General features: G+C 37.6%; 1 non-coding gene across 1 annotated transcript; it reads left to right on the top strand.

The window, feature by feature from the left end:
* The first annotated feature begins 5,834 nt into the window (after positions 1-5,834).
* Positions 5,835-5,939, top strand: LOC118932241 (U6 spliceosomal RNA). The gene has a single exon (XR_005032668.2). It is a non-coding gene; the product is annotated as a U6 spliceosomal RNA (small nuclear RNA).
* The last annotated feature ends 14,326 nt before the right edge of the window (positions 5,940-20,265 follow it).

The raw sequence follows: 20,265 nt of genomic DNA, 5'->3' as shown, positions 1-20,265 counted from the left end.
GAAAATAATAAACGCTTTCCTTCCTTTGCCACCAACGTTACAAACCATGAGCAGTGACACTGGGAACAAAGAAGTCAGAGGTTATGGGAAGGGGAAAAGGTGAAACTAGAGAAAAGTCAAGAAGAAAATAAAGGCCCATGACCTCTCCAGGAATTGTTTCTAGATGTAGGTAGAACACAAGTTTGACATGAAGTGCAAGCCAGGTTTCACCCCCTCACACACACAGTATATACCCTCCCCCAGGAAAAAGACTACAAGAAAATACCTCTCAGAGATAAACTAGGCACATCAACACGTAAGAGGAAGACCCTGACTGCTCTTTATGGAAGGTCACAGAACACATACTGACTTGCTTAATAAGTGATGTGACATATGTCTTAATAATTGAAAAAAATGTATTACCTAAAAAGCCAAATTGTAGCCAATATGTACATTTTGTTCCACTTTTGCTGCAAATATGGGTTATACATGTGTGCAAACATATGCATGTTAGCAATGCATTAGAATATGAACAGTTCTTTTTCCATTTTTGGTGGTAAGAACATGTATATTTTTTAATTCTATTCTTTAATTCTTCTCCATGATTATCCAAATTTGATATTTGTGCACAATGACCATTCATTGCTTGCCATTAAAATGAATATTATTAAAAATGTAAAATAACAGTAGTTAATGGCAAATGTGCATGCATACAGAAATCCAAAGAAACAAGTTTGTGTGCAGTCATTTTTTAAGAATTTGATGAACAGGGGGAATTCACATTCACAGCTGAAGAAGGAATTCTACTTGGAAGAAAGGCTATTTTATCAAGTATCTCAGCATCTCTCTAAATGATATCCAACCCCATTTTTGCTAACAGTTTACTGTCAAATTCTGGCTCCAAATGTACCATTTGATTTTGATTGGACAGTTGACTTAATCTTACTCTGCCTCTATTTCCCCATCTGCACAATGGAGCTGATAATATCAGCACTTACCTCATTAAGCTTGTTGAGTATTAAATGGGAGAGTCCATGTGAAATGCTTGGCACAGTGCCTGGCACATTGTAATTACTCAGTAAGTATTAGTCAATACTATTGCCGTTGTCAAAGTCTGCATCCTTATCATCAGACATGTTCCTCTTTCCTGAAAGGACCTCAGTTTTACATACTTTCCATCTATTCTCCAAATCCATATATCTCAAAAATTGCAAAACATCCTATTCTGGAATGGTTTTTTCTCATAATTCACTGGATAGTCCATCTCAGTTTCCTTTCCTGGCTCCTTCTCTACTCAAATTCCTGATGATGGAGCATTCCAGAGCTGGTGATAGACATTCTATTTTCACTTATATTCAGCTACCCTCATTTAGATCTGTGACAGATAACTCACAAGAGCTCACCACAGTTCATGGAAGACATTTGGTGTGCATTTAGTGGTAGTTCTCTTTCCCACTTCCCTTAACGTACATGCAGCCTGGATGATAGAAGACTCAGAAATTTAGCTCACCCGAGAACTGAGGTGCCTCTAGGATGAGCAAATTCAGAATTTCTGAAAGAAGCCACAGGGTTGCATGGGCTGGGAACAAATCCCACTAGTGGCTATCCTGAGTTTAAGTGTCTTGATTTTTTGATCCCATTTTCTCATGAAAATAAATGGGGAATATTTGTCAGATTCCATAGGTACCTTGGTCAAGGGTATTCCTCCAGGCTTCAGCTGAAAGTAGGGACACTGTAATTGACTCTGTAAGAAAATTTTGTTTCTCTAAGTCTTGTGATAAGACAAGAGCTGGGGAGTGGGAAGGTGCCTAAGAGAGAATTTGAACATTCAGAAACAAACACTGTATTAACCTAAAAGGCCTACTAACATATTGTGACTGAAAAACGTTGTAACATATATCCAGATCCAAGCGAGAATGCCTAGCATTTCTTTCATAAAACCCTAAGGTTCAGAAACAGTTGAGGATTCCCTAGATAGCTGGAGAAATCAAAGGATAATAGAAAATCCTAGGGTCACTTAGTAGAGTCATATGGAGAAATCTAGTATGGGACCTCCCAATAGGAAAAGTTCATCCAGGATCTACAAGTTACAGAGACATTTTCCTTTTGAGATGTATAGGATGTAGCGATTATAGGATTCTGCAGTTGCTGTAGTTTGCCTGTTGAAGAATAAGTAATAAAAGATAGTTTCTTTTCTTTTAATAAAATTTCCCTCTGATGCCTCATGAGTAGCAGTCATCCAAGTGAAGAGACTTTCTTAGGTGGCCGTCTCATCACCATTTAAAAGAAAACGGAGGTTCACATCAAGAGAACTTTCTGTCTACCATTTTTCATGCCAGATTTCCCATTTAGCTATTATTGAGGCCCTTGATTTTTGTATATGCTGAATTACACAATTACAGTTGTCCTTCTCTCAAATGATTTGTATTCTTCTCTCTTAATATGCAAAGCCTAACTCCTTTACAGTAGCAACTTCAATCTGCTGCAATAAGTGATTCAGATTATTTGTTGGTTTCTTTGCACTCTGAGGAGACTTACATGGCTTTTGGTTTACAATGAAAGCATCCAAACACAACTCTCACCAACTACTATGGCCAGTTTGTGTTAGGTTCTTGTTTTGTAGTATCTTAATATAAGCCCATAGAAAAACACTGGAGAGACTGCAATATGTCTTCCTTTATTAGCCTCTAGAATCCCCATGAGTGTGGAATGTCTACTGTAAGCACTTAAACATTTAAAAATAATGTTATTAAACAGATTATGATTTTACTTTGATTATAGTTTTAAAAAAGTCTGCCATCCTCTTGTCAGTATCCTATTTAGATAACAGCTGTCGTGACTTGTATTTTTTGTTCTTTTCTTTTTAAAATGAGAACTTAACTACATGATCAAACGTGACTCTATGGACGACAGTCTGAGAAAGCTTAGATGGTATATTTGAGTAATTGCACTTTTATGTTGCCTATGACCTCTCTGATCAGAACTGTGTTGATTTTTAAGGAAATTAAGTTTTTTTAGTCTCTTCAGTATTTTGATTATTCCTTCTACCTGTTGGTGAAAAATAATTTTCAGAATTATTTTTAATCAATACAAGAAAAAAGAAAGTTGCTATAAAAATAGTTCGCTCTTCTATGCAGTTAGGCTGCTGCCACTAAGGAAAAAACTCCAGCTTATCTTAAAATAGTATAAGTACTATTTTAAAGTACATAAAAAAAACAAAGTAATGTAAAAATAGAAATGTTTTAAATAACAGAGCTTGAAGTAATGTTCCTCATCATTAGTACTTGTTATCAGTCTTCACCAATGGGCTGAATTTGAAACAGGGACGGGAAACCTGGGTGTTCTTCACAAGTCTCCCATCTTCCCCACTGGAGCTCTCAGCCCTGACTGGGGAAGCTTCTTCTTGTTCAGCACAGATTCACTGAGCAGGCATTTTGCTAGGTGTTGTAAGAGATGAAAAGCTAGCAGAGATCTCCAAGACCAAGCCCGCAGCTTAAAGACTTCCACAGCTCCTCTTCATCTACAAGACAGTCTGAACTCTTCAGCAAGGGACAGAAGACTCTTCATAATCTGGCCCAAACTACCTTCCTTCTTCCGTCTCAGATGCAGCAGGACCATCTAGAGGCCTCCAACCAATCTAAGCACGTTGCAGGTCCACAAACATACCTTGCATTTTCTTGCTTCACTGCCTCTACCCATGTGGGCCTTTTGGCCTGGAGTGGCCTCCCTGCATCCCAAGTGCCTTCATGTTTCCAGCCTCAGCTAGAATGTCGTGCATTCCCTCCACTGCAAAGCCTTCCCCAAAGGCCAGGAAGGATCAGGCGTAGCCGTGACATTTTTGTGTTCATTTCTAATATAAGCCTGCCATATTGCTGTACCATTTTGTGCCCCTGTGACTTTCTTCAGATGAATCATACGATGACCCAACACAGCAGTTAGTGAGTGATGTACAGTCTCTCAAGGAGAATTACTTTTGTGGCACAAAAAGGGAACATGTTTTACTCTTTGCACGAAACTCATTGTTAATGTATATTATTCAGAAATATTGTATTGTACCATAAAACTTGTATTATCAAAACTGTTGGATGTTCATGTGTTTGAACTTTTGAGCACCGGATAGACTCCTTGTGTATAAAGTGTTGCACATGTATTATGTCGTCTGATACTAAAATGGTCTTATAAAGACAAGTGGACTTGGGCCTTATTCAGGCAAGATGAAAAAAAAAAAGTGAGCAAAATGGCTTCAGAGAAAGTATTTTCAAGGAAGATAGATTAAAACAGTTATGTCACACATGGCACAATATTTGGACTTCCTTTTATTTATACTTAAGCCTAGAATTTCTCTTTTGGTTTATCAACAGTTAAACCCAAGACTATTTTTTATTGCTGAAGATTCTCGCAAACCACAAAGAGATATTCTCACACAACAGAAGCCCGCAGCTGGATAAGGCCCGTATATATATTTGTAAGCCTTGCCGTGTGACAGATAGCATCACTATATATGCAATAGTTATGTAGACGGTCAAAGAATTTTTTTTTTTTCCTGGATACATTTGAAGCTTTGAGTGTTCAAGGTTTTCCTTAATGATTTCACACAGCCAAATTCTTGAATCAGTTGAACTAACCTGTATGTCACTGTTACTAATGTTTACTCTGCGGTCTGAACCTGGAGATTACTGGAATTGTTTTCCAAGAGGAAATAAATTCAGTTTACCATTAAAAAAAAAAAAAAAGAAAACGGAGGTCCTGTAGGCCTAGGACATCCCTAACACCATGGGGACTGAGATGTGGCTTGGACCACATAGAGGAGGGGAAATGAGACTCAGGAGTTTCCAAAGAAGTCTGAGTGTCAACAGGATTTCCACTGACATTTTATACATGGAACCTACAGTTCAGTTATTTTCAGGGACCCACGTTGTACAAAAGACATTAAGGTTGTTCTCCTTAACAGGATGCTTTGGTATAAAAGAACAAATACACCTCTAGATTCTGTTTAACAACAACAAACAGAAAAGATCTTTGTTAATTTACATGTCTGGGAAGAATACGAAGGTGAGGCACAAAAATCGAAGGAGAAACTGTAAAATTCAAAATGTGAAGCTCTGGAAGCCAGCATTCAAATCCACCAGCTATTCCTACCCTCTCTCTTTTTGCTTCCATTGCCTGATAAGCTCATTCTTTCCCACTGCAGACAATGTCTCTAGGTAGCAGGATATGTGGCTCCTGGTATCCGCATTTTAGCAGTTTCAGAAGAAGGTCGGAACACAATGTCACCAGCATCTGTATCAGTGTCAGAGAAGGGGAATTACCAACCCAGGACAGGCCGGTTCTCCTTGCTTTGGAGCAACTGCTGTTGTAGGTGTGTTCGATGCTGTAACCGGGCCAAGCCTGGGCCATGCACATAGGGTAGAAGATGGATGCAAAGGTTAGTGGGCAGATCAAAACAGGAAAACACCAGCTGCCACAAACTATTATATTCTACATGCCCCTGAGAATCATGATTGAAAAATAGTCCCAAAACTAGAGACAATGAGATTTGAGCACAATATCATGTGTTAAATGTCTTTTAAAAAAACAATCAAAATTGTGGAGATGTTGACATAAGTGACTTTGTAAAGTATGGAGTTGCTCATGTCTAAAGATGTTCAAACAGACTAGAAGATAAATTCACAGTACGTTTGAGGAACATTTTCAGTTGTGTTTGAACCTAGGGAGATACGGGGAAGGCACTCAGGGTTTGCCTGAGCTGGCAGAGAGGGAGACGCTGCCCTTGCTGTGATTCAAGCAGAGCATTTCTACTTGGTCTGTTTCACACGCTAGCCTTCCATATAAGGTTTTAAGAGCAGTTTCATCAGGCTCGCTTTGGCAGTGCATAAAACAAAATTGCCATGATACAGAGAAGATTAGCATGGCTCCTGTGCAAGGACGACATGTACATTCCTGAAGCATTCTTTATTATTTTTTTAAAAAAGTGATTTCAACTAAAGATAAAGTTGAATTCCACTGTGATAACTGTGGTAGATGTCCCTTTAATGAGATAGCCTTTAAACTCTGAGATTACCTACAACCCTATGTGTAAAAAGAGATCAAGACAGACCATTACAGTTCATTTTAATGATAAAGTTCTATGATTTTACGAGCCTTTTGGGGTAAGGTACTTCAGCTACTGGGCACTTGAAAATATGAATACAAGTTTCAGAGTTTGGCTAAGTGTGAGAGATCATCAAATTAACCTAGTGGAGTATTACCACGTTGAGTTCTCATGAAGCTAGTCAAAGCATGCTCCCTGAATAAGTGGGGTTCAGTGTTCCTTCCACACGTGGCTCCACATTCTCATGGGTCTGAAATCAAAATGTTAAACTATTTTTTAAGAAGGAAGGGGTGAGGTGACATCCTATTTTCATGTATTTCCAAAACATGATTATCTTTATCATCTCATCTAGGGAAGTCTGCAGAGCAGGCCTTTGGGGATGCATTTTGCAGATGAAGAAACAGAGTTAATTGACATGATTTTGTAGGTAGTTCAATCTCCCACAGTTTAGTCTCTTTACTGCTTTTATGACTTTAAAAAAGACTGAACTTCAGAGTGAGTGAGAAGTATGGGGATGGAAAAGGAAGATGATTCGCCTGGCAGGCAGGAGAGGGGCTGCTGCAGGTCCGTGTTCTCAGGGACGGCAGCAAGGGGATGCCTAGTCTAACACTGATTCAACTAACATTTATCAAGTGTTTTCTTTGTATCAGACACTCTGTTAGAGGCTGGGATACAAACACAGATAAGATGGGCTTTTGTTTCTAGTAGATCATCTTGTCCAGGAGCAAGGCTAAGCATAAAAATAGATAATGATTTACACATTAAAGGTTTTTGTGGGGAGGTCATAGGACATTAAAAGACAATTTTCTATAATCAAGGTGCTTGAAATAGATACAAATGTATTTATTTGTGCTAGTAAATGTCTTAACATTTCTGAAGGCAAAATGTGGTGATATGAAACAGCACTGTAAACAGAATGCTCCTGAAGCATAAAGGGCAGGCTTTTCTCCTGGTAATTTTGCAGAAAATTCTCAGAAGCCAGTTAACATGAAGGAGGAACAGGATTTGCTGCATCATTTAAGAATGATTCTAATGGTAGGAATTTTGGATACTCTGCCCCCTGAGTATGGGTGGTATGTGATATATCTCCAGTTGTGTCAGTAATAATCTCTTGATTCCCACCAGTCTGATAGCTCATTGACTCAGACCTCAATAGAACACTTTAAAAAGGCATTGCAAATTATTCACGTACCTATTAAGACTGCTGCATGCACACTGATTGCTTTTCTCATGTGCAAGGTTTTTGAGCTCTTCCAGAGTGCACTGGGATTGACTTTTTAGCTGTGTGTATGTGTATGGCTGTGTGTATGTTAGAGTAGCTGTGGTTAGGGACTTAAAATATGTATATTTAATACTAGAACTTTCCCCCATTCATTACATCTATACTCATTGAAATTTGCTTTATGCCAGGTACCATGCAAAGTACTTGAAAATATGAAAAGGAATAAAACGCCCATCCATCTCTAAGAGCAAGAAGTTCCTTTAGCTTTTTCTCTGTGTGTGTGTGTGTGTGTATATGATTATATATAGTCTCTATAGAATATGATTGTTTTTGTGTATATGTACATATAAAATATAAATGTAAATATATATATATGATTATGGGATTATATGCATTCACACACATATAAATATATACATGTTCCCCCTTCTATCACTGTTCCTCTAAGTTGTGAGTAGGCAATTTCCCTAACCACTTGACCTCAGAGAGGACTCCTGTGGTGTTTGAAAAATTTGATTGATTAAATTAAAAAGCTCTCCTTTGTGGCACCTGCTGATTTCCATGGTGGAACTATTCCCACCATAGATGATTTCCAGCTTCCTTCTTGCTGGCACTGAACACAGATTCGGGACGAGGTGGCTTCAACACACCAGCAGATGGCTTTGACCAGGACTAAGACTTTTAAGCAAGAAGGAAGTAATGAAAATCCACCTTGAAAAATCGGGTCACAATATAGGAAAGAAACTAGAGCCAAAATTATGACCATTAGTACCAGAGACATATGAAAATACACTTCAAAAGAACAATTAGAACTTGTGATTCCCTGCTTAGCATATCATTACTTACCAGTCATCTTAGGTGAAAGTCCAAAATCTTGACTGAAGCCTATGAGTGTCCTCATGACCTGTGATTCCTCCCTCTTCCTGACTGTGCTCCCTTGGCTTCTTGCAGTTTTATAAAAACAACATGTGCTGTTTTCTGCCATAAGCCTGGCTATGAGCTGCTCCTTCTGTCTGGGGCACTCCTTGCTCTCCTCCCTGCCCTTGGGATATCCAGCAACTCCTTCATTTCTGAGTCTCAGTTAAATGTCTCTTCTTTGGAGAAGATTTCTGAGCCTCCCTGCCTCCATTAGCTCATGTCTCCTGTTCTATGCTCGCACAGGACGTGCTAAGTCGTCCTCAGCACTTACAGCAACTCTGATTAAGCAACTAGGTGGGAGTCTGCCTTCCCTTCTAAAATGTAAATTGGTAGGGACTGTGTTAGTCTTGTTTACTGTCAGATCCCCAGCAGGCAGCACTGCCTACTAATTCCATTAATGATTGGTGGGGGAATGGAAGGAGTGAAAAGGCATGAATTTATTAAAGTCTTACAATGACTAGTAGAGATTCTCAACCATTTATAACAATCCCATTCCATTGCACCTTTCCCTATAAATAGAGCATTTTATTTGCATAGTTGTTCCACACTAAGGTGCATAAAGGAAGGGAAGGCTCCAAACCTGCAATCGTCTTTGTTAAGCTAGGAAGAAAAGCAAGTGAAACAAATAACCAAATGTTTCCTTTGGAAGCCTGTCTGTGACTAGTACAGATCTTATTTTAAAACTATTTCCATCTCTAAAAATCCCGTATCTACTGGTCCTGCAGTGGTTTTACCGATGATACCATCTTTCTTATGGATTCTGTCCACGTTTGTCTCATCAAATCAATCAGCTCACTAGAAAGAGGTCTTAACTGCTTGAAAATTTTTACCGGACCTCCTATTACTTCCCCCACATGAAGGAAGAGGTGCCTATCCTTACAGGGGTGGTGTTAGAGGTGGTGGGGGTATGAAGGTAGGGAAGCATTTGAAGTACAGTAGGTTCTTTGAAAGTTACAAAGGCTTTTAGGGAAACCTGAGTTCTCTTGGGCCCTCCCCCCAAGGCCCTTGAGCTTTCATGGCTGTAGGTCACAACAAGGAAACAGAATTCTAAAGGCCGAACATCAAGAGCGTTTTGGGTTTCACACGAGTCCTTGAGAACCGTCTCCCTTGGCACATATGGATTTCCATACACTTCAGTTCAACAGCCCTGGAAGCAAACTGAAATATTTTTCCTATTAACCTCTTCCTCTTCTCTTCCCTGGGATTTTGTATTTCCTTCTTGGGGTTGATTTTCTCCTATAAGTTTAGGATTTGGATTTTGAATTTCCAGCATTGATCATCCACATGCAATCTTGCCTTCCTTCAGCTTTGTTTCAAAGCTGTCTCCTAATTCCCCGAATACAGGGTGCTTCTTCAGGCCACGTGCCGCTCTCTGCCCTTCCCTGTATTTACAACTTCCTCAGCCCACTTCCTAAAATCTCATTCACCCTTCTTGCATTACTGCTTGGAGCTGAGTCTTCATTTCCGGAGTTGGGCGTATGGTTTCGATTAGAAAGCTGTTTTTCCCCTGGTCTTCACATACTGGCTTTCAGCATCCCAGTCGGCTTTTCATTACAGTCTTCCTCTGGCCACTGTTTGCCTTGTTAAAGCATAATGATCTCACCTTCTTCTCTTTAATGACTTGACCTTATTTCTTCTCCTGAACCGTATTACATTATGGGTGGCATTATTTATGTTTTCCTTGCTGCCCCTGTGACATGCTTCAGGCTGGGTCAGAAAGCACAGGCCATGTGCTTAGCACATCCTAAGTTAATTTTTTATTTCAAAATGACCCCTCCCAGGGTCCTACAGAAGCCCTTAAATCTACATCTATTGATATCACAAAGACAGTTTTGCCAAGGATATCAACTAGGTTGGAAGACCTTGAATTTGGAATCAAATTCCAAATTTTAGCTTAGAAAGGAAAATAAACTGTTCAGTCTTCTCATCAGTAAACAGTGGGAGGGAGGGACTGTACTTGCTGCTGGTGATACCTGGATTATGAGGGAGGTAGAGTAGGGCAATGGAGAGAAAAGGACACTTGGGGCAGATCTCAAGTAATATATATATAAAATATATAGATTAATATATTATACAAATATGTAATTATGATATATGATAATACATATTTGTATAATTTATATAATATACAAGACTTATGAATATACATTATATATTAATATGTAATCTATATAAGATACATATAAGATTATACATTATTATATATCTTACATATAATCTTATTGTATATATAATATATAATCCCATTTTGGTTCCTTGAGTGACTTCTTCAGTTCTGAAACTCAAGTTTTGTTTTGTTTCATTTTTTATTTTAAAAATGGATCTAATAACAATTTTTCCTGTTTCTCACAGAATTAATCAAATAAGTCTTGTGCACTTAAAAGTTTTTGGAAACAGCCAGCAGGTAAAAGTAGAGATTAGTATTTAAGAGCATGCGTTACTGAGTCATATTTGCTTGCTAAAGTTTAAGTCTTGATCTTTAGTTATTCAACATCAATAAACTTAATTTCTTTATCTTGAAAAGTGGACGACAAAGGTTTTTACCTCATGGACTTATTATGAGGGATAAATCCAGTAATTATACTAAAGCACTTAAAAATGTGTTTCATGGCATGTGCTTCATAACCATTGAGTATTACTATCTCTATCCTGTAGAGAGAGACAAGGGGCAAAAATCATTTATTTGCCTAGGACAGGAATGAAAGTAACCCTTTCCCGGAATTTCCAATAATCCACATGTTTTTGGCCCGGCCTCTTCACCACCACCTTCTCCATGCCTACTGCCTCTCTTCTGCCCCAAGTCTGAATGGTTTCTGTGGGGCAGTCAGCTTGTTTCTCATCTGTATTCTACTCTGCTAACTACTTTCTTTGCTTTACTAAGTCATTTTTCCATTCACCCTTTCAAATTTTGCTGAGTCATATTTGTGATTCAGAGTTATAGATACTTCAGTTTCATTAAAGACTAAAGATTCCTTCTGTTCAACTTGTAGTCTTAGAGAAGAAAACAGCAGAAACATTTTTGGTGACTAACTACTTTTGATGACTTTTGAATTTACCATCTCCTTGAGATATAACTTTCTCCATTGTCCTGTAGTCTTTATGTCTTAAAGTAGGCCATATGACAATTTTCACTCCCATTCATCTTGCTGTGGTTGAAGTAAAGAAGGGTCATCTGTTTGAGGATTTGTCATTAGACCTTGGTGGCTTCAGTTACTTCATTTCATAACTGATGTTACAATTTGATGTTATAATTACACTTCAAGATTTGTCACTTTCTGGTTGACTGATCTTAGAAAAAAATAATGTCTTTGAGGTATTCCATAATCATCAATTGGTTGATTGATTTGCTTCTCTCTTACGTCTCCTTAGGTGGACAATAAGAAAAGAAACAAACAAATAAATAGTACCAAAGTCATGATTAACATATCATGACCATGAAGCAATAAACAAGAAACTAAACTAAAGCTAATTAACACATTTTGCAACACTTGCTTGCAGACTTTCTCTTACTACAGGAATCTTATTGTTGCCCCCTACATTACTGTCTTTAATAAATTAATGACATAAAATATTTTACAAAATAGGAAGATACACATTCTTAACACCTAGAGTAATAGGCTAAACTTAAAAAATAAGAAACTAAAAATAACAATCCCTTCCCCACACACCTACAGGCAATATATTCTATAGTAGCCACATAGATTAATTTTTATATGCATTTTGTTTGTTCTGTTGTATGACCAATGATTCAGTGGGTTTTAAATTCTAATTGTTATTAAAAAGAGAATTTCAGTGAAGAAAGTCTGAATAAATAAGATGCCTCTCACCCCTACCTCCACTCTTGCCCTGTTCAACTTCATATTAATACTAAGTTGTTTGTATCTATCTTCTAAATAATCCTTTTCTGCTCCTAATGAATTCCCTATCCATCTGGAGGTAATTCCTGAGTTTTAGAGGGCCACTCCTGTAACTCTATCTGCTTGAGACTATTTATTCCTGGCCTGACCTTCAACTGCAACCATGTGCAGCCACTATCACTCCCAGGTGACTTACAAAGGTGCCCACCAAATGACACCTTAATGTCTAGTCTGGGATACTGGAACTGTTTGTTGGTCAGTTCAAGGCCTTTCTCAGGCTGTTGATGCCTTGTTGATAAAGTTGGGCCATGCTGAGGATATAAGCAAAGCAAAACTCTCCTGGGTGGGATGTAATAAAAAGCACATGGACTGGGATTTCGATACAGATTCCACTTCAGGATTTGTCACTTTCTGGTTGATTAAACTTGGGAAAAATAATGTCTTTGAGGTTATTTCCATAATCATCAAGATCAGAGATTTTTTTTCAGATAAGAAAATAAGTGTCCAGCACTTAGGAGTTGCTCAGAAAATTTCAGTGCTTGGCACCGTTACTTTCAGGAATGGGAGAGAACTTCTTAGGGATATTTATGGGAGGAATAAATGGGGCTCTCTGAGATCTTCTGACCTAAATATTCCTCCCCTAGTCCAGGAAATACCTAGGGAACATAATTTGCCATGCATCTTGGCAACTGACAGATCAGTATGTGGTAGAGATACTATATGATAACACCATGAAAACTATAGAAAGCATTATTAGATACTTTTGGATGAAGCTGAGATATAAATAACTGTAACAAAACTATAGACATGAGCAACAGGAGTACCATATTCCTCAAACAATACATAATCTATTTAGTTGTGAATATATTCAAGACATCATTGTGAGCAATTAAATTTTTCTTGAAAGTTATTGATCTGGATGATTATCTAACAAGATAATTCTAAATGCCAAGAAGGAAACAGACACAGAAGAGTCTGATTTTCTTAGGAGAAAGTGGGTAGAAAATATATGAAACATGAAAGAGATATGTTTAAGTGTGACTCCTTGGACAAGATAAGGACATCATTTTCCTAGGAAGGGGATGATTCTACTATTAGGGTTGAGGGGGGCATATATCAGAATTTATCTTGGACCATCTTTAAATATTCGCTGAGTGTAAGTTGCCATTGGGAAGTTCTCCCACCAAGTTCACTTTCTCATGACTCACCCCACTTTGCTGTCATAGTAGTCGCTTGGAAACAAATCAACTCTGTAATGAATACCATTTCCCCAGTACCTGGGATTGAACTATCAAATTTCTCTATTGAGCTAACTTTTCCATGTCACTTTGTTGAATGCTTTTTTTAGACCATTTTGTAATGAGGAGAGAAAGTTTTAATAGATCTCTTTTTTCTATCTGGTTTGGCCCTAGAAATAAAGCCTGTGCTCCTTGGAGTGATGATGAGGCGTAGGTGAGACCCATTCACACCATAGCAGAGCTTCTTGGAGGACTCCCAGTGTGTCATCTTTGCTTGTCTCTTCTGCCAAAAAGGACTTTCAAGTTCTGGCTTCAATAACTCTCACTTCTTAGACTCTACCATCAAATCCTATTGATTAATAGGCACTGTTCAAAAATGTTTTTCACTTGTCTTTAAGTCTTGATTTCAATCCAAGAGTTTGGGTGACTCAGAAACTTAGTTTGATGATAATAAATACTTTTTGCAGAATAGGATAGGGACTGCCTTATTCATGTAGGTACTGTGGGTAAAATTGAATATTTCCAGAATCCCTCACCTGGCCTTAGTGCATCTCTGTATCAATAGGTGTTTCCAAGGGGTGGAGAGAAGTAGCCCATCTTCACATCAACAAGTAATTACAAGGGGGACCAAGGGCATATCTGGACAGGAGAAGTTGGGTGGGGTCCCCTTTTTGCAGCCGGGTCATGAGAGACACAGGTGAGCAGAAGTGGACAACTGCTTGTAAGCAATAAACAAGTTTCCCCCACTTTATTTCTCCCTTTGGCTGATTTCGGTTTCAAAGGTAATTTGCCCTGAGCTGGGAAAATATTTTACTCCCAGAGTTAAGGCAAATATATAACCTAGGGCTTTCTTTTATTTTTTCCCCATATACTTTTGGTAAAATCTCTCAATACAGAAATTTGAGGAAAAGAACTATGACATCTTTACATTGTTGTCTAGGTAAAATTTCCTCCTATTCCTCCCACTCTTTCATATTATGTGCAAACTAAATGAACCCACTTTCTCCCCAGCTCATTTTAATGGCATACTTCTGCCTGCTTAGTAGGTTTTTTTAAATAAAGAATGGCATGAGTAATATGAAGAAATGAAAAGTGTTATAGAAAATTAAACCTGGATGAGGCATTTGGATTTTTAAGTCAAGAAATTATGATTAAAGAAAACAAGCTAGTAAGGTGGTTCCTTAAAGGATAAGGCAGATATACCTTTCTTTATATAAAAGGAAAGGGCATTCTAGGCATAGGAACTCTTACCAGCAAAGGTAGGAAAATAATTCAGTGCCTTCAGGGATATTGGCTAAAATAGCCAATATAATTTGTAGATAATTGTAGTAACAACAATGAAAATTACACTCACGTACTATCATTTACTATGTATTAATATCCAAAGTCCTTTGTGTATATTTAATTTTACTTGCCTCATTATAACAGCATTTCAAATAAGTAACATTCCTTTTAATTTGCAAATGAGTAAACTTCCTGGAGGTTAAGTAACTTGCTAAAGAAAGTGGTAGAAATGAAATTCAACTGAACAAAAAAATTATTTGTATTTCCAGAGCATCATGAAATATGGGGACTGTTTGTGATCTTGCTATTGAGGAATCATCAGGGTGATACATAATTCTGGAAACCTTAACCCATGTATTAAAAGAGGGAGGATATTGAAAGAGTGGCACTTTTCACAAAGAAAGAGGTTTAGTAGACAGTGGGCAAGAAGAATGGATCTTTTGCATTAAGCTCTCTGAGAATGTCACCAGTTACTTCTAGGAATAGTCATGGACACAGATTGCAGAAACTTGTGTTCTAATTCCACATCTGTTATGAAAAGATGCCAGAAACTTGAGAAAACCATTAGCCTTTGGGGCAGCGTTATTATTTGTTCATCTGAAAAAAAAGAAGGTTTGGATATCAATTTTTAAATAGCCATGAATACAAGATTGGAAGAGAAGACTATAACCAATGATAAATACACATTAAGAGCTCAATTCTAAGAATAATATCAAGAATGTAAAAGTCTAGAAAAAGTTAACACTTCTTTAGATGCTGTAGCTGAAGAAAGATGTTCAGATTGTTTGATGTGGGACAAGTAATTAGAAGTTCTAGCACCACATCCTGGGGTCACTGGTAGAACATTAAAAGATGAACAATTACAAAGAATAATTAGTAGCATCACTCTGTTTCTGATTTATTTTCTAATGTGTACACACTTGGCTTCCTACCCAGCATTTATGCCATTTCCCCTCACCTTCTTACTAACAAAATCCTGGCTATAGGAGATGATCATACTTTCTCCAAGTTTATTCTCCCTATTCCTACCTTCCTGGGTGAAACCCAGTTGGACGACTTTAATATATGAATGGGATTGTGACATACGGGCACCCAGTCATTCCATCTCTCTCTGTTTCTCTCCCTGCTCTTCTGTCCAGTGTAACATGAATAAGAAAATATGGAATTCAAACTGTTGCTGTTGCTAACAGCATCTCAGGACTATAAGCAGAACCAGGCTTATTGTGATGCTGATGCTATAAGCAGCAGATTGAAAAACTATAAAGAACAAGCAGCCAGCGTAGTATTGTTGAGCCACAAATTAACAAATCATGAAGCCTGACCTACCTCTGAAAGTTATATATACCTTGACCCTTCCAGGCACTTTGAGTTGGGATTTCTTGTTACTTCCAATGAACAGCATCTTAACTCATACACTCTATGTTCCTTATCAGGGAGAATGGTCACCAAATTGGAACAAATAGAATATATGTGAATAGATGAAAAGTAAAGCTCTGGACACATGAGGGTGACTGTGTTAGAGGATCCATCTCTTTGGAATGAATTCAAGCTCTTGGGCATTTTGGAGTATGGACATAATTTACTGCTGTGATACTAAAAATATAATGCTAGCATAGTTCCAGAATTACTGGAGATAATCCTAGAGACCAGGCTAGGCATAGATTTTAGAAATTATAGACTTTGAGTATCTCAGGAAAAGAAGTCTAGGATGGACAGCAATCCAGTTGATTTGTGTGTGTTAAAGCAGAGAAATGGTGATCATCATGAGCTAATAACACAAGTACCTTAAGTCAGGCCAAATTTACTTCTTTTACTTTCATGAGAAGTTTTAACAGATAAGATAAATTTCATAGACAAGGAATATATCTGGATTTCACCAAGGAATTTGGCAAAGACCTACATGATTTCTTGGCAGACAAGGCAGAGAAATATATGTTAGATAATCATACAGTTAAAATCACTGCTGGTTTAAAAGTTGTAATCAAATGCATTTTTATTATTGGATAAATGCCATCCTAAAGTGAGATATAAAAGGCTTCTTTCAAATGACTGGTCCCATTTAATACTTTATGTAAGTATTATAGATGAAGATTTAGAACTCATCAATATTTCTAGTGCCTTTAAGTTGGTTAAAAGGGATAGCTAATGATTAAAAAAAGAGTTTTGATTTTAAAATGACCCCACAGTCTTCTATGATCATCTTTTAATAACAATAGCACATTTACTAGCAATTAAAAAAAAAACCTGACACTTAGGAGGGAAACATTGTGCTTCCCCAAAACAAGATGGCTAAGATATACACTAAGTGTGCAAATATTGTAGGTATGGGCATATACCTCTGTTGTCTATTTGTGTGCAGAACTTTAAAAAAAACCATGCATACATATTGGTGAAGAAATTCCCAGGTAAGGATTTAATGCAGACTTCAAGACCCAGTCATTGACCCATGTTTTGTATATAGGCCCTGGGGCTGGGGACAAATTTGAAAGGAAGATAGTGACCATAACACTAGTTTGTATATTCTTATCAGTGTAAGAACTAAGGCCATTGTGAGGAGGATGACCTTACAAAGTTATGGGACAATTGGGAATATAGTTCTCTTGGTCTTAAATTGTATTAGATAGTATTAGATTGTTTTAAATAGTATTAGATTGTCCTGGATTTTAAAATAAATATTTATACCTTGGAGGGGTGTGTGTATGTGTGTGTTTCAGAATTACTCAGTGATTGCCTGGAATAAAAGAGCCTTGTGTGCCTCTCGTGATGTGGTATGATTTTGAAGGGGGTGGGGGTTGACATTAAGATACCCATACTCACCCCGATTTCAGAGTGCCAAACACCACCACTGACTTCCTGTTGGAGCCAGAGAAGCATTATTATAGAGAGCATGAACCAAGCTTGGTTGGAGAGAGGGAGGGCCTGCCAGAGAGGGTAGGTCCTACGCTTAGAACAACCCCTTTATATAGATGTTATAGGTACTAGTATCTCTATAAAATGGGTGGAAAGTCATAGAGTGGCTATTAGAAAAAAAAGGAACAGTTCCACAGTTTCGGAAGTGACATGTCTATGAGGCCACCCCTCTGAAACATCTTAACTTTATTATCTATCCTTCTCTTTTGGACCATGGAAAATCATACTTCTATGATTTCAAGTAATTTGCTCTTCCACATTTCAAAGCTGGTTATATCTTAGAATCTCTAAATTAGAGCAAGGTAACTCTTAAGGGGAGAATAAAATTGGTTCAGTGGATTTATGTGCATGTATTTATAGGTGCATAAATGGATCATGATGGATATTCCAACAGACATTTGAAAATAATTATCTCTGGAGTATATAATTATGGAAGGCTTTGATGGGCTGACTTTTATTTTATGCTTTATCTATTTTTGGTATTGTTTGAGAATTTTCTACAAAGAATGTCTGCTTGTATAATTTAACCAGAGTATGGATTTAAGTTAATTTTAACTTTCAAATATCAAAAAATATTATTTGGCTTAGCAACATGTATAGAAAATGGGAGGGAGTTTTCCCATAAATGGGTCTGAATTTATCTTAATGTTTTACTTTTATTTAATCCTGGGTGTCATATTTTAAGGAGAAGTTTACACCCTTAGAAAGAATTTATACTTTGGGTGTTATAAACACCCCAAAAGGGAGTTCATAACAATGGTTGACTAAGGGAACCAGTGTTGCCAAGTAGGGATTGTGTTGAACTAGAAAAGACATACCAACGTCTGAAGAAGGCAGAGTTTCCCACAGCATTTTGTAGCCACAGAGGCAAGCAGGCAAATAGTCCTATCTTTTAAGACTTTAAAAATTTGCAGGTGTTTAAATGATGGCAGGTAATTAAATTATTCAATGGGCTTGATACTTATGCCATGGGCCACCTGAGTATGATCTCCGATCAAGGAGGAAAGTGGTCATAATAACAAAACCTCTAGAAACTGGTTCATACATGGAATAGCTAAAAGCACTCGCGTTTCCTCCTAAAAAATTCAGGTAGAAAACTTAAATGATTAGAGAGGCTCAGAAAGGACATGGGCTGTCTTGTGTACTGAGCTTTCCCCATTTATTTTCAGAATCTTGTTGACAACCTATTAGGGATACCAGAGATGTGGCCCCTGCACTGTGTGAGAAGACTCATTATCTCTAAGGTCTTTCCAAAGGTAAGATGTCTGAGTCTTCATCCGAGCCATAAAGGAGGGATATGGTATTGTTACACTTGTTTTACTTTCAGGTAGTCAATATAAATTGAGATGACGGATCATACAAGGCACACTGGAATTTGTTTTTTAATGGCCTTCTTTTTGAAGCCTGTTTGATTTCTAGGTTCCCCACCAGAAAACCCAATACATGCATATTTTTTAAAACAGCTAAACAAGAATTTAAGAATACATTTTTTCTGAGTCTCTTTATATTTTAATTTTAACAGAATATTTAAATGTGTGGCTGTGTTCATATGTAATTTAAAGGCTTCATATACCTGATGTTGTTAGTTGTTTTTTTCTTTTCTATTTCTCTATGTCAGGAGTTTTATTTCTTTGTGCAAAGTTTACCCTTAAATTAAAACAATACATTGGAAGCCAGTAGGGCTCTATTTTGTCAGGGCCTAATATTAAGTGCTTGCAATATGCCAGGTGCTGTCCTGGGGTGGGACCATTTCATCCTGGTAGCATCTGCTTGATGAAGGTACTGTATTTCCTATTGCTCACCTGTGGAAACTGAGGCACAGAAGGGTTAGGCAACTTGTTCAAGGTAAAAAAAGCTGGTAAATGGTGTAAGCTGGGATTGGAAGCCAAGCAGTCTTGCTCAAGTCTGTGCCCTTAACCACTATGCTATGGTACCTAATGAGTCCAGCCTCTGAAGATGTTGTCAAATAAAGCTTTAGACTCACTTTGATTTTGGATAGAAGATGATGTTGAAATATATTACATTTTTTTCCTTGTCTTAATAATTTAAATGATTTCAGATAAAAACCAAGAACTTAATGCCTAGCCAGTAACTAACCCAAGATGGGCACTTAGAAAATGTTTACTAAGTAAATGAATTAGTGAATGAATATGCAAATGATTGATGAGTCCGATAATTCACATGCACATACGCACATTTGCATTCTTCATTTTGCTTAAAATAGTGTTGACCATAAAGTTAATTCACGATGTTAAAACAGCACAGGGCATGGCAGAGCACGATTTTTCATGACACTTTTCACTAATCCTTTCTAATTGAAAAAAATGCAGGGTTATTCTGGTTAGTTGATGTGGTGGATACTGGTTGATTGACCCCCAGATTTCCCTTTCCACCTGTCCTCTTCTCAATAGCTTCTATTTTCTATAAGAGGAACTGCAAAGTTTTAGATAGACTAAATCTACTCCCAGGTGAAAGAGTGAAATATGTGATCCAGGCTGAGGAAATCATTTATTTGACCAGAGTTACTGCTTTGGAGTGAGGGGCAGCACATTCTGATGAGAATGGATCTATGGACATCTGTTAGAATGTTGGGCCAAAGGCCACTCACTGCATGGATGATATAATATGTACATGAAGCACCAAATCTGCTGTAACTCTCTTTTGCTATGATACAGGAAGCCAGATCAAGGATAAAGTCAAGGCATGGATTTGGGAGAAGCAAGAGAGGCTCAGAAAAATTGAGCCAGAGCCCGAATGACAACTTGG

Source organism: Manis pentadactyla, chromosome 3 (assembly GCF_030020395.1).
Source record: "Manis pentadactyla isolate mManPen7 chromosome 3, mManPen7.hap1, whole genome shotgun sequence".
NCBI classification, from domain to species: Eukaryota; Metazoa; Chordata; class Mammalia; order Pholidota; family Manidae; genus Manis; species Manis pentadactyla.
Note: the sequence above shows the minus strand (reverse complement) of the source record. Positions and strands in the feature narration are given on the sequence as shown.